This window comes from Leuresthes tenuis, unplaced genomic scaffold (genome assembly GCF_036924035.1).
Source record: "Leuresthes tenuis unplaced genomic scaffold, fLeuTen1.0.hap1 SCAF_95, whole genome shotgun sequence".
NCBI classification, from domain to species: domain Eukaryota; kingdom Metazoa; phylum Chordata; class Actinopteri; order Atheriniformes; family Atherinopsidae; genus Leuresthes; species Leuresthes tenuis.
Genome location: NW_027325449.1, coordinates 50,884 through 65,816, shown reverse-complemented (window position 1 = coordinate 65,816; position 14,933 = coordinate 50,884). Strand labels below are relative to the sequence as shown.

The 14,933-nt window shown below is 41.8% G+C and overlaps 3 non-coding genes across 3 annotated transcripts; all 3 read right to left on the bottom strand.

Annotated features, from left to right (window-relative positions):
- LOC140286456 (U2 spliceosomal RNA) lies at window positions 1–184 on the bottom strand. The gene has a single exon (XR_011911262.1). It is a non-coding gene; the product is annotated as a U2 spliceosomal RNA (small nuclear RNA).
- A 308-nt stretch (window positions 185–492) lies between these two features.
- Window positions 493–606, bottom strand: LOC140286473 (U5 spliceosomal RNA). The gene has a single exon (XR_011911276.1). It is a non-coding gene; the product is annotated as a U5 spliceosomal RNA (small nuclear RNA).
- Window positions 607–11,416: 10,810 nt separating this feature from the next.
- On the bottom strand, window positions 11,417–11,530 carry LOC140286465 (U5 spliceosomal RNA). Its single transcript, XR_011911268.1, has one exon. It is a non-coding gene; the product is annotated as a U5 spliceosomal RNA (small nuclear RNA).
- Between the last annotated feature and the right edge of the window lie 3,403 nt (window positions 11,531–14,933).

The following is a 14,933-nucleotide window of genomic DNA, read 5'->3' as shown; positions in this document are numbered from 1 at the left end:
GGAGAGCGCACCGTTCCCAGCGGCACTGCAGTACCGGGTCGAGGCTTGGAGTGAACGGAGCAAGCTTCTTTTTCAACTCCTATTCTTAAAAATCCATTTAATATGTTGTCCTCGTATAGAGGACATATTAAACTGATAAGAACGGATACTACACTTGATCTTAGCCAAAAGGCCGAGAAGCGATAACTGTCCACTGTTTCAGGTCCGAGGGCCCTTGCTGGCACAATGCGCACTTGTGGCAGTGTTCTTTTTATGGCCATAGGTGGCCAGAGTGTCACGTTGCACCTCCGCCCACCCGCTGCACTGAGCACTCTTCAGCCCTTTTAAATGGTATAATTTTGCACTCCCGCATGCTCCAGCAAGCACCATTCAAGCAACAACTTTGCACTCCAGCTTCGAACATCGGCACAGTCGCAACAAGTAAGGCGACTCTACTCAGAGAAGTCACTCTGCAAAGTAGCAAGATTTCTTTTGCACAGACAGAAAGGGCTTCACCCGCAAAGGTAAAGCCTGCCAATAATAGAAACAACTCATTAGTTCTGCTCTCCACGGAAGTCTTTAGTAAAAGGCGAAAGACTTGTATGTTATGAAGAGAAACCAGAGTACGATTATCCGTCACTGCGGGAGCAGGGCATCAGGCTAGTTGGTATAGCCACCTTCCCCATGGTGAGCTTTGCTTGGTTGAGACGCTTGCCCCCCCCCCCTTGCTCCTCGGCTGACCAAGTAGGAACAATCGGGCCCTATTCGATGGCTGCCTTGTCTTTTACTCTATGCAAAAGACAAGGCAGCAACAAAAACACCACGAGAATCCCGTATTGAGGCTTTGTTCTGACCTCTCATTCGGTGTCGCGTTTCTTTCAAGCAATTCTCCCGGTTAGCCGACACTCGGCTCGCTCCCATAGCCGTGTTAAAGTCTACTTCGCATTCACTCTCTTTTCTCTGCAGACTCTTGGGATTTTATCTATAAAATTAATTCCTTCACTCAAACTATGTGAAAACTGCTTTGTCGTTCATATTTACCATGTCTAGAAAGATTTAAACAAAAAAAACAACTTTGTACTTTGCAGTAAAAGAAAGAGCAAATCTAAAGTTTCAGGAATCCGAGAATAAGCTTACTTTCATGAGTGCTTCACGATTTCGGATTTTGCTATAAAATGAATTCCTTCACTCAAACTAAATTAAAACTGCTAAACCGCTAATCTGTTACATGTAAGGCAGATGTCAAATTCACCGAAATAGGATCTAAGGGTATTCGGCCAATCGAGCTGTAGCAGCTTCGGTAAAAGAGTATAAGTTGAAGAGTTTGTGAATAAAGGTGTGCGCACACATAGTGAGCTGTACGAAAATAGGCAGGGAGCAATGCCGGCTGGGGTATATGTTCTTGTATGTTGTCTGACTGTTTGATTTGAATGTGTTGTGTAAGTGTCCTGTTGAATGTTTGGGCTTTGACACTTCACTGTGGTTGTTAACTGTGTGGTGTGTCCTGAAATGTTATATGTTTGGGCTGTGTGACATGCTTAATGCTTGTCAGTAGCTACCCACTTATTCATATATAGCAACTGACAACATAAGAAGTCTGGACATACTTTGATAGTAGTTGTAGAAGTATCCTTATTGATAATAGATAAACTAATTCATAGTGATAGAACAGTAGATGAACAGGTGCCTGCACGTCTCACGAAAATAAAATGGGTGTATGATTGCTGACGGCAGAGCAATACTGCCAAACTTATGAGTTCTTGTGGCAAACTTGATTCAGTGTCTTGACATGTATACGCTGTTTCGCTGACTTGATTGTCACAAGAAACAAAGTGTGTTTGATAAGATCCGACCATTTTATTACGGGAGGATCAGTATGTATGGATTCTGATGTGACTGATAAACCCATTCGTATCTTAAGCATAATCTAATACGTGAGACAACGCCCTGGCACACAATCAAAAAAAAAAAGAGAGAGCGGTTTTGTGTCCCCACAGTCCATAATGTAGAAAAGAGAGAAAAAAGTCTTTCTGATTTGGTGTGTGTGCTCATAGTGCAGAGTGTAGAGAAAAGAGAGAAAAGAAAGCCGTTTTGGTGTCACGGGTGTTGTGACTTACACACACACATTTCTGAATTGAGAAAAGAAATTATTTTAGAGGAAACAGTAGAGTTTAGATCCCACATTTGTTGATAGGCATTCATTTATTTCTTCACTTCTGATGAAGTTTCAACAATAAACAACAAACTTTGTATTATGAGAAAGAACCAGACTCATTCTTCAGGAATCCGAAAATAAGCACGAATTCTGATTCTCCTATAAAACGAATTAATTAACTCAAACCAAGTTAAGACTGCTTTGTCCTTCATATTTATTCATGTCTAATCAAGTTTCAACGATAAACAACGTTGTACTTTGTAGAATGAGAAAGAACTTCTTCAGCAATAAGCATCTCTCGACATATGACGAAATACAGATTTTGCTATAAAATTAATTTCTTCTATCAGCGTGACTTAAAACTGTTTGTCCTCCTTATTTATCCACTTCAAATCAAGTTTCAACAATTAAAAAAAAATTGTAGTTTGAGAAAGAACAACTTAATCTTCAGCAATCAGTATAAAAAGAGGGTAACAAAAGGTGCAAATGCCAACCATACATCACTAAAAGGTGGAGCGGAAGTATTCAGCTGCAAGTAGGTGTGAATGCTCGACCATAATTTGTAAAAAGTGGGTAAGAAAAGGTTCGAATGCCCGACTAAATATTAACAAAAGCGGGAGGAGAGGTCTTCGGATGAGAGTGGGTGAGAATTTCCTACCATACAAGTATGGTGGAGAGGAAGCTGTGATTGGCCGACAATAGTAAAAAGCAGGTGAGAAAAGGTGCGAATGTCAAAACATACATGATCAAAACAGGGAGCGGAGGTGTTTGGCTGCGACAAGGTGTGAATGTCCACCCATAATTAATGAAAAACGGGCAACAAGTAGGTTCGAATGCCCAACCATACATCATCAAAAGCAGGAGTGGATGTGTTCGGCTTCAAGAAGGTATGAATGTCCATCAATAATTGCTATAAAACATGCAAGAAAATTTTCGAATATCAAACCGCACATAATCATAAGCGGGAGAGGAGGTGTTCCGCTGCAAGAAGGTGTGAATATCCACCCATAATTACTGAAAAATGGGTAAGAAAAGGTGCAAATGCCCAACCATACATCATCAAAAGCAGGAGTGGATGTGTTCGGCTACAAGAAGGTTTGAATGTCCGACCATAGTTTGTAAAAAGCGGGTAAGAACAGGTTTGTATAACCGACTGTACACAATCAAAAGAGGGAGCGGAGTTGTTCAGCTACAAGAAGGTGTGAAAGTCCGACCATGGTTTGTAAAAAGCGGGTAAGAAAAGGTTCGTATGCCCGAATATACACCATCAAATGCGGGAGCGGAGGTGTTCGGCTGTGAGTAGGTGTGAATCTCCAACCATAATTGTTGAAAAATGTGTTAGAAAAGGTAAAAATGCCGGTCCATACATCATCAAAAGCGGGAGAGGTGGTTTTTCGGCTGCAAGTAGGTGTGAATGTCCAGCCATAATTACTCACAAACGGGGGAAGAAAAGGTAGTATTTCCAGACCACACATGATCAAAACAGGGAATGGAGGTGGTTCAGCTGCAAGGTGTGAATGTCTGACTAAAGTTTGTAAAAACCGTGTAAGACAAGGGGCGAATGCCCGACAATGTATGATCAAAAGAGGGAGCGGAGGTTTTCGGCTGCAAGGTCTGAATGTCCAACCACAATTTGTAAAAATCGGGGAAGAAAAGGCTCGAAAGCCCGACTATACACCATCAAAAGCGGGAGCAGAGGTGTTCAGGTGCAAGAAGGTCTGAATGTCCGACCAAAAATTACTGAAAAATGGGTAAGAAAAGGTGCGAATGCCAAATCATACATCATCAAAAGCAGGAGCGGGTGTGTTCGGCTACAAGAAGGTTTGAATGTCCAACCATAGTAAGTAATAGTCGGGTAAGAAAAGGCTCGAATGCCCGACTATATACCATCAAAAGCGGAAGCGGAGGTGTTCGGCTGCAAGACGGTGTGAACGTCCGACCAAAGTTTGTAAAAAGCAGTTAAGAAAATGTTCGAATATCCAACCAAACATAATCAAAAGCGGGAGCAGAGCTGTTCGACTGCAAGTAGGTGTGAATATCAGATCATAATTTGCAAAAAGCTGTTGAGAAAGGGTGAGAATGCCCGACTATACACTATCAAATGTGGGAGCGGAGGTGTTCGTCTGTGGGTAGGTGTGAATGTCCGACCATAATTGCTGAAAAATGTGTTAGAAAAGGTAAGAATGCCGGACCATATATCATCAAAAGCGGGAGAGGTTGTGTTCAGCTGCAAGTAGGTGTGAATGTCCAGCCATAATTACTCACAAACGGGTAAGAAAAGGTGCGAAAGCCCAACCGCACATGATCATAAGTGGATGAGAAGGTGTTCGACTGCAAGTAGGTGTGAATGTAAGATCATAATTTGTAAAAATCGGGTAAGAAAAGGTAAGAATGCCCAACCATAAATTATCAAAAGCGGCAGCAGAGTTTCGGCTGGTATTTATCAATGTCTATATAGATTTCAGCAAAAAACAACGTTGTACTTGGCAGTAAAAGAAAGTGCAAATCAAAAGTTTTAGGAATCCGAGAATAAGCTTATTTTCATGAGTTCTGCACGATTTCGGATTTTATGTATAAAATGAATTCCTTCACGCAAACTAAGTTAACACTGCTTTGTCCTTCATATGTACCCATTTCTACATATATTTCAAGCATAAACTTCCTCATACTACCCTGAATGAGAAAGAGCCACACTTGTGATTAAGCCATACGCCCCTTTTGAGGAGTTCTGCATGATTTGGGATTTTATCTATAAAATCAATTCCTTCACTCAAACTATGTTAAAACGGCTTTTACCTTCATATTTATCAATGTCTCGATAGATTTAAACAAAAAAACAACGTTGTACTTTGCAGTAAAAGAAAGAGCCAATCAAAAGTTTTAGGAATCCGAGAATAAGCTTATTTTCATGAGTTCTGCACGATTTCGGATTTTATGTATAAAATGAATTCATTCACTCAAACCAAGTTAAAACTGCTTTTTCATTCATATTTATCAATGTCTAGATCAACTTCAACAAAGAACAACATTGTATTTTGCAGTAGAAGAAAGAGCAAAACTGAAGGATCAGGAATCCGAGAATAAGCTTCTTTTCTTATGGGCAAGTGGGAACTGCTTTGTCCTTCATATTTATCAATGTGTAGATGGATTTCAACTTCTTCTACTGCAAAGTCCAATGTTTTTCTTTGTTGAAGTCGATCTAGACATTGATGAATATGGAAGGACAAAGCAGTTTTAACTTGGTTTGAGCAAAGCAATTAATTTTATAGCAAAATCCGAAATCGTGCAGAACTCATGAAAGCAGGCTTATACTCGGATTCCTGAAACTTTAGATTTGCTCTTTCTTTTACTGCAAAGTACAACGTTGTTTTTTTGTTTAAATCTTTCTAGACATGGTAAATATGAAGGACAAATCAGTTTTAACATAGTTTGAGTGAAGTAATGCATTTTATAAGCAAAATCCCAAATCATGCAGAACTCACGAAAAGCTTTTTCTCGCTTTTCACTGCTTTTTACAAACTTTGGTCGGACGTTCACACCTTCTTGCATCCGAACACCTCCGCTTCCGCTTTTGATGATGTATATTCGGGCATTCGAACCTTTTATTACCCGCTTTTTACAAACCATTGTCGGACTTTCACACCTTCTTGCAGCCGCACACCACCTCTCCCGCTTTTGATGATGTATGGTCCAGTATTCTTACCTTTTCTAACACATTTTTCAGCAATTATGGTCGGACATTCACACCTACTCACAGCTGGACACCTCCGCTCCCGCTTTTGATCATACAATGTCGGGACATCGCTCCTTGTCTTACCAGCTTTTTACAAACTTTAGTCGAACATTCACACCTTCTTGCAGCTGAACACCTCCGCTCCCGCTTTTGATGATGTTTAGTCGGGCTTTCGAGCCTTTTCTTACCCGGTTTTTACAAATTATGGTTGGACATTCAGACCTTGCAGCCGAACACTTCCGCTCTCTCTTTTTATCATACATTGTCGGGCATTGGCACCTTTTCTTACCCGCTTTTTACAAACTATAGTCAGACATTCACACCTTGCAGCTGAACCTCCGCTCCCTGTTTTGATCATGTATGGTCTGGCAATACTACCTTTTCTTCCCCCGTTTGTGAGTAATTATGGCTGGACATTCACACCTACTTGCAGTCGAACAGCTCTGCTCCCGCTTTTGATTATGTTTGGTTGGGCATTCGAACCTTTTCTTAACTGCTTTTTACAAACCATGGTCGGACTTTCACACCTTCTTGTAGCCGAACAACTCCGCTCCCGCTATTGATTGTGTACAGTCGGGTATTTTAACCTTTTCTTACCCGCTTTTTACCAACTATGGTCGGACATTCACACCGTCTTACAGCGGAACACCTCCGCTCCCGCTTTTTATGGTGTATAGTTGGGCATTCGAACCTTTTCTTACCCGCTATTTACAAACTATGGTAGGACATTCAAACTTTCGTATATCTGAAAACCTCTGCTCTCTCTTTTGATCATACATTGTCGGACATTCGCACCTTTTCTTACCCGCTTTTTACAAACCATGGTCGGACTTTTACATCTTCTTGTAGCCGAACACATCCGCTCCCGCTATTGATTGTGTACAGTCGGGTATTTTAACCTTTTCTTACCCGCTTTTTACCAAGTATGGTCGGACATTCACACCTTCGTACAGCGGAACACCTCCGCTCCCTCTTTTGATGGTGTATGTTCGGGCATTCAAACCTTTTCTTACCCGCTTTTTCCAAACTATGGTCGGCTATTCACAGCTTCCTCTCCACCATACTTGTATGGTGGGATATTCACACCCACTTGCATCCGAAGACCTCCGCCCCAAATTTTGTTGATATTTAGTCGGACATTCGCACCTTACCCGCTTTTGGCAAACTATGGCCTTCTTGCAGCCAAACAACTCTGATCTTGCTTTTGATGATGTAAGGTTGGGCATTCAGACCTTGCTTCACCTGCTTTTCACCAAATATAGTCGGACATTCACACCTTCTTGCAGCCGAACACTTCCGCTCCACCTTTTAGTGTTCTATCACACCTTTTTTTTCACCGCATTTTATACATTATGGTTGGAAATTTTCAACCACTCTCATCCGAAGACCTCTCCTCCCGCTTTTGTTAATATATTTGAACTTTAGTTTGACATTCAAACCTTCTTGCAGCTGAACCACCTCCGCTCCCTGTTTTGATCATATATGGTCTGGCTACTACCTTTTCTTACCCGTTTGTGAGTAATTATGGCTGGACATTCACACCTACTTGCAGTCGAACACAACCTCTCTCGCTTTTGATGATGTATGGACCGGCATTTTTACCTTTTCTAACACATTTTTCAGCAATTATGGTCGGAGATTCACACCTACTCACAGCCGAACAACTCCGCTCCCGCATTTGATGATGTATAGTCGGGCATTCTCACCCTTTCTCATCAGCTTTTTGCAAATTATGATCTGACATTCACACCTACTTGCAGTCGAACAGCTCTGCTCCCGCTTTTGATTATGTTTGGTTGGATATTCGAACCTTTTCTTAACTTCTTTTTACATATTTTGGTTGGACGTTCACACCTTCTTGTAGCCGAACACTTCCACTCCTGCTTTTGATGATGTATGGTTGGGCATTCACACCTTTTTTTTGCCCATTTTTCAGGAATTATGGGTGGACATTCACACCTTGCAGCTGAACACCTCCTATCCCACTTATGATCATGTGCGGTTTGATTTTCGAAAAGTTTCTTTCATGTTTTCTAGCAATTATTGATGGACATGTAGACCTTCTTGCAGCTGAACACCTCCGCTCCCGCTTTTGATCATACATTGTCAGGCATTCGCACCTTGTCTTACCCACTTTTTACAAACTTTAGTCGAACAGTCACACCTTTTTGCAGCCGAACACCACCTCTCCCGCTTTTGATGATGTATGGTCCAGCATTCTTACCTTTTCTAACACATTCTTCAGCAATTATGGTCGGACATTCACACCTACTCAGAGCCGAACACCTCCGCTCCCGCATTTGATGGTGTATAGTCGGGCATTCTCACCCTTTCTCATCAGCTTTTTACAAATTATGATCTGACATTCACACCTGCTTTTGATAATGTATTGTTAGGCATTCGCACCTTTTTTTTTACCCATTTTTCATGAATTATGGGTGGACATTCACACCTTCTTGCAGCCGAACACCTCCTCTCCCGCTTATGATCATGTGCGGTTTGATATTCGAAAATTTACTTTCTTGTTTTAAAGCAATTATTGATGGACATTCAAACCATCTTTTTGATGGTGTATAGTCGGGCTCTCGAGCCTTTTCTTCCCGGTTTTTACAAACCATGGTCGGACTTTCACACCTTCTTGTAGCCGAATAACTCCGCTCCCGCTATTGATTGTGTACAGTCGGGTATTTTAACCTTTTCTTACCCGCTTTTTACCAACTATGGTCGGACATTCACACCGTCTTACAGCGGAACACCTCTGCTCCCGCTTTTGATGGTGTATAGTCGGGCATTCGAACCTTTTCTTACCCGCTTTTTACAAACTATGGTGGGACATTCAAACCTTCTTGTATCCGAAAACCTCCGCTCTCTCTTTTGATCATACATTGTCGGACATTCGCACCTTTTCTTACCCGCTTTTTACAAACCATGGTCGGACTTTCACATCTTCTTGTAGCCGAACACATCCGCTCCCGCTATTGATTGTGTACAGTCGGGTATTTTAACCTTTTCTTACCCGCTTTTTACCAAGTATGGTCGGACATTCACACCTTCGTACAGCGGAACACCTCCGCTCCCTCTTTTGATGGTGTATGTTCGGGCATTCAAACCTTTTCTTACACGCTTTTGGCAAACTATGGCCTTCTTGCAGCCAAACACCTCTGATCTCGCTTTTGATGATGTAAGGTTGGGCATTCAGACCTTGCTTCACCTGCTTTTCACCAAATATAGTCGGACATTCACACCTTCTTGCAGCCGAACACTTCCGCTCCACCTTTTAGTATTCTATCACACCTTTTTTTCACCGCATTTTATACATTATGGTCGGAAATTTTCAACCACTCTCATCGGAAGACCTCTCCTCCCGCTTTTGTTAATATATTTGAACTTTAGTCGGACATTCAAACCTTCTTGCAGCTGAACCACCTCCGCTCCCTGTTTTGATCATATATGGTCTGGCAATACTACCTTTTCTTACCCGTTTGTGAGTAATTATGGCTGGACATTCACACCTACTTGCAGCCGAACACAACCTCTCTCGATTTTGATGATGTATGGACCGGCATTCTTACCTTTTCTAACACATTTTTCAGCAATTATGGTCGGAGATTCACACCTACTCACAGCCGAACAACTCCGCTCCCGCATTTGATGGTGTATAGTCGGGCATTCTCACCCTTTCTCATCAGCTTTTTGCAAATTATGATCTGACATTCACACCTACTTGCAGTCGAACAGCTCTGCTCCCGCTTTTGATTATGTTTGGTTGGATATTCGAACCTTTTCTTAACTTCTTTTTACATATTTTGGTTGGACGTTCACACCTTCTTGTAGCCGAACACTTCCACTCCTGATTTTGATGATGTATCGTTGGGCATTCACACCTTTTTTTTGCCCATTTTTCAGGAATTATGGGTGGACATTCACACCTTGCAGCTGAACACCTCCTATCCCACTAATGATCATGTGCGGTTTGATTTTCGAAAAGTTTCTTTCATGTTTTCTAGCAATTATTGATGGACATGTAGACCTTCTTGCAGCTGAACACCTCCGCTCCCGCTTTTGATCATACATTGTCAGGCATTCGCACCTTGTCTTACCCACTTTTTACAAACTTTAGTCGAACAGTCACACCTTTTTTCAGCCGAACACCACCTCTCCCGCTTTTGATGATGTATGGTCCAGCATTCTTACCTTTTCTAACACATTCTTCAGCAATTATGGTCGGACATTCACACCTACTCAGAGCCGAACACCTCCGCTCCCGCATTTGATGGTGTATAGTCGGACATTCTCACCCTTTCTCATCAGCTTTTTACAAATTATGATCTGACATTCACACCTGCTTTTGATAATGTATTGTTAGGCATTCGCACCTTTTTTTACCCATTTTTCATGAATTATGGGTGGACATTCACACCTTCTTGCATCCGAAGACCTCCGCCCCAAATTTTGTTGATATTTAGTCGGACATTCGCACCTTACCCGCTTTTGGAAAACTATGGCCTTCTTGCAGCCAAACACCTCTGATCTCGCTTTTGATGATGTGAGGTTGGGCATTCAGACCTTGCTTCACCTGCTTTTCACCAAATATAGTCGGACATTCACACCTTCTTGCAGCCGAACACTTCCGCTTTTAGTGTTCTATGAGGCATTCACATATTTTTTTTCACCGTATTTTATAGATTATGGTTGGAAATTCTCACCCACTCTCATCCGAAGACCTCTCCTCCCGCTTTTGTTAATATATAGTTGGGCATTCGAACCTTTTCTTACCCGCTTTTTACAAATTATAGTCGAACATTCACACCTACTTGCAGCTGAATACTTCCGCTCCACCTTTTAGGTATGTATGGTTGGCATCTTCACTAGACTCACCTGTCTGCTCTTCCTCCTCATTTAGCGTAGCTCCACCCTCTGCCTGTGAATTCTCACAGACTTCAACACTGAGTGGTGAGGCCTCTACAGGCCCCTCCCCTTTTTGCTCCTCACTTCCAATCCAAGCTTTTGGCGGGAAGTTTGAATTTATTGGGTCAACCTCTTCACTTTGTTCACCAACTGCCACCTTTGGTCCTTCTCTTTGTTGGCTTGACTGTGGCTTTACCGTCTTTAATTTGTTGGCAAAAGATTTAGGGCAATCTCTGAAGAGGTGATTTAATTCTCCACAGAGATTACATTTCCTGCCATTTGGACACTCTCCAAAAGTTTGCCCAATTTCTCTGCTCTTCCCACATAACACCTTGGTACAAGCCTCAACCAGGTGCCCATGCTCACCACACTTGCGGCAGAACTTGGGCTGCCCCTGGTAGTGGATGTAACCTCGGTTTTCAAGGTGGCCAGAGTGTCGCCCACCCGCTGCACTGAGCACTCTTCAGCCCTTTTAAATGGTATAACTTTGCACTCCCGCACGCTCCAGCAAGCACCATTCAAGCAACAACTTTGCACTCCAGCTTCGAACATCGGCACAGTCGCAACAAGTAAGGCGACTCTACTCAGAGAAGTCACTCTGCACAGTAAGAAGATTTCTTTTGCACAGACAGAAAGGGCTTCACCCGCAAAGGTAAAGCCTGCCAAAAATAGAAACAACTCATTAGTGCTGCTCTCCACAGAAATCTTTAGTAAAAGGCGAAAGACTTGTACGTTATGAAGAGAAACCAGAGTACGATTATCCGTCACTGCGGGAGCAGGGCATAAGGCTTGTTGGCATAGCCACCTTCCCCATGGTGAGCTTTGCTTGGTTGAGCCGCTTGCTCCCCCCCCCCTTGCTCCTCGGCTGACCAAGTAGGAACAATCGGGCCCTATTCGATGGCTGCCTTGTCTTTTACTCTGTGCAAAAGACAAGGCAGCAACAAAAACACCACGAGAATCCCGTATTGAGGCTTTGTTCTGACCGCTCATTCGGTGTCGCGTTTCTTTCAAGCAATTCTCCCGGTTAGCCCACACTCGGCTCGCTCCCATAGCCGTGTTAAAGTCTACTTCGCATTCACTCTCTTTTCTCAGCAGACTCTTGGGATTTTATCTATAAAATGAATTCCTTCACTCAAACTATGTGAAAAATGCTTTGTCCTTAATATTTACCATGTCTAGAAAGATTTAAACAAAAAAAACAACGTTGTACTTTGCAGTAAAAGAAAGAGCAAATCTAAAGTTTCAGGAATCCGAGAATAAGCTTACTTTCATGAGTGCTTCACGATTTCGGATTTTGCTATAAAATGAATTCCTTCACTCAAACTAAATTAAAACTGCTAAACCGCTAATCTGTTATATGTAAGGCAGATGTCAAATTCACCGAAATAGGATCAAAGGGTATTCGGCCAATCGAGCTGTAGCAGCTTCGGTAAAAGAGTATAAGTTGAAGAGTTTGTGAATAAAGGTGTGCGCACACATAGTGTGCTGTACGAAAATAGGCAGGGAGCAATGCCGGCTGGGGTATATGTTCTTGTATGTTGTCTGACTGTTTGATTTGAATGTGTTGTGTAAGTGTCCTGTTGAATGTTACATGTTTGGGCTTTGACACGCTTCACTGTGGTTGTTAACTGTGTGGTGTGTCCTGAAATGTTATATGTTTGGGCTGTGTGACATGCTTAATGCTTGTCAGTAGCTACCCACTTATTCATATATAGCAACTGACAACATAAGAAGTCCGGACATACTTTGATAGTAGTTGTAGAAGTATCCTTATTGATAATAGATCACTAATTCATAGTGATAGAACAGTAGATGAACAGGTGCTTGCACATGTCTTACGAAAATAAAATGTGTGTATCATTGCTGACGGCAGAGCAATACTGCCAAACTTATGAGTTCTTGTGGCAAACTTGATTCAGTGTCTTGACGTGTATACGCTGTTTCGCTGACTTGATTGTCACAAGAAACAAAGTGTGTTTGATAAGATCCGACCATTTTATTACGGGAGGATCAGTATGTATGGATTCTGATGTGACTGATAAACCCAGTCGTATCTTAAGCATAATCTAATACGTGAGACAACGCCCTGGCACACGATAAAAAAAAAAAAAGAGAGAGAGAGGTTTTGTGTCCCCACAGTCCATAATGTAGAAAAGAGAGAAAAAAGCCTTTCTGATTTGGTGTGTGTGCTCATAGTGCAGAGTGTAGAGAAAAGAAAGCCGTTTTGGTGTCACGGGTGTTGTGACTTACACACACACATTTCTAAATTGAGAAAGGAAATTATTTTAGAGGAAGCACTAGAGTTTAGATCCCACATTTGTTGATAGGCATTCATTTATTTCTTCACTTCTGATGAAGTTTCAACAATAAACAACAAACTTTGTATTATGAGAAAGAACCAGACTCATTCTTCAGGAATCCGAAAATAAGCTCTATTTTATGAGTTATGCACGAATTCGGATTCTCCTATAAAACGAATTCATTAACTCAAACCAAGTTAAGACTGCTTTGTCCTTCATATTTATTCATGTCTAATCAAGTTTCAACGATAAACAACGTTGTACTTTGTAGAATGAGAAAGAACTTCTTCAGCAATAAGCATCTCTCGACATATGACGAAATACAGATTTTGCTATAAAATTAATACCTTCTATCAGCCTGACTTAAAACTGTTTGTCCTCCTTATTTATCCACTTCAAATCAAGTTTCAACAATTAAAAAAAATTTGTAGTTTGAGAAAGAACAACTTAATCTTCAGCAATCAGTATAAAAAGAGGTGCAAATGCCAACCAAACATACCTAAAAGGTGGAGCGGAAGTATTCAGCTGCAAGTAGGTGTGAATGTTCGACCATAATTTGTAAAAAGCGGGTAAGAAAAGGTTCGAATGCCCGACTATATATTAACAAAAGCGGGAGGAGAGGTCTTCGGATGAGAGTGGGTGAGAATTTCCAACCATAATCTATAAAATACGGTGAAAAAAAATATGTGAATGCCTCATAGAACACTAAAAGCGGAAGTGTTCGGCTGCAAGAAGGTGTGAATGTCCGACTATATTTGGTGAAAAGCAGGTGAAGCAAGGTCTGAATGCCCAACCTTACATCATCAAAAGCAGGAGTGCATGTGTTCGGCTACAAGAAGGTGTGAACGTCCAACCAAAGTTTGTAAAAAGCAGTTAAGAAAAGGTTCGAATATCCAACCATACATAATCAAAAGCGGGAGCAGAGCTGTTCGACTGCAAGTAGGTGTGAATGTCAGATCATAATTTGCAAAAAGCTGATGAGAAAGGGTGAGAATGCCCGACTATACACCATCAAATGCGGTAGCGGAGTTGTTCGGCTGTGAGTAGGTGTGAATCTCCAACCATAATTGCTGAAAAATGTGTTAGAAAAGGTAAAAATGCCGGTCCATACATAATCAAAATCGGGAGAGGTGGTGTTCAGTTGCAAGAAGGTCTAAATGTCCATCAATAATTGCTAGAAAACATGAAAGAAAATTTTCGAAAATCAAACCACACATGATCATAAGTGGGAGCGGAGTTGTTCGGCTGTGAGTAGGTGTGAATGTCCGACCATAATTGCTGAAAAATGTGTTAGAAAAGGTAAGAATGCCGGTCCATACATCATCAAAAGCGAGAGAGGTTGTGTTCGGCTGCAAGTAGGTGTGAATGTCCAGCCATAATTACTCACAAACGGGTAAGAAAAGGTAGTATTGCCAGACCATATATGATCAAAACAGGGAGCGGAGGTGGTTCAGCTGCAAGAAGGTTTGAATGTCCGACTAAAGTTCAAATATATTAACAAAAGCGGGAGGAGAGGTCTTCGGATGAGAGTGGTTGAAAATTTCCAACCATAATGTATAAAATGCGGTGAAAAAAAGGTGTGATAGAACACTAAAAGGTGGAGCGGAAGTGTTCGGCTGCAAGAAGGTGTGAATGTCCGACTATATTTGGTGAAAAGCAGGTGAAGCAAGGTCTGAATGCCCAACCTTACATCATCAAAAGCGAGAAAAGAGGTGTTTGGCTGCAAGAAGGCCATAGTTTGCCAAAAGCGGGTAAGGTGCGAATGTCCGACTAAATATCAACAAAATTTGGGGCGGAGGTCTTCGGATGCAAGTGGGTGTGAATGTCCGACTATATTTGGTGAAAAGCAGGTGAAGCA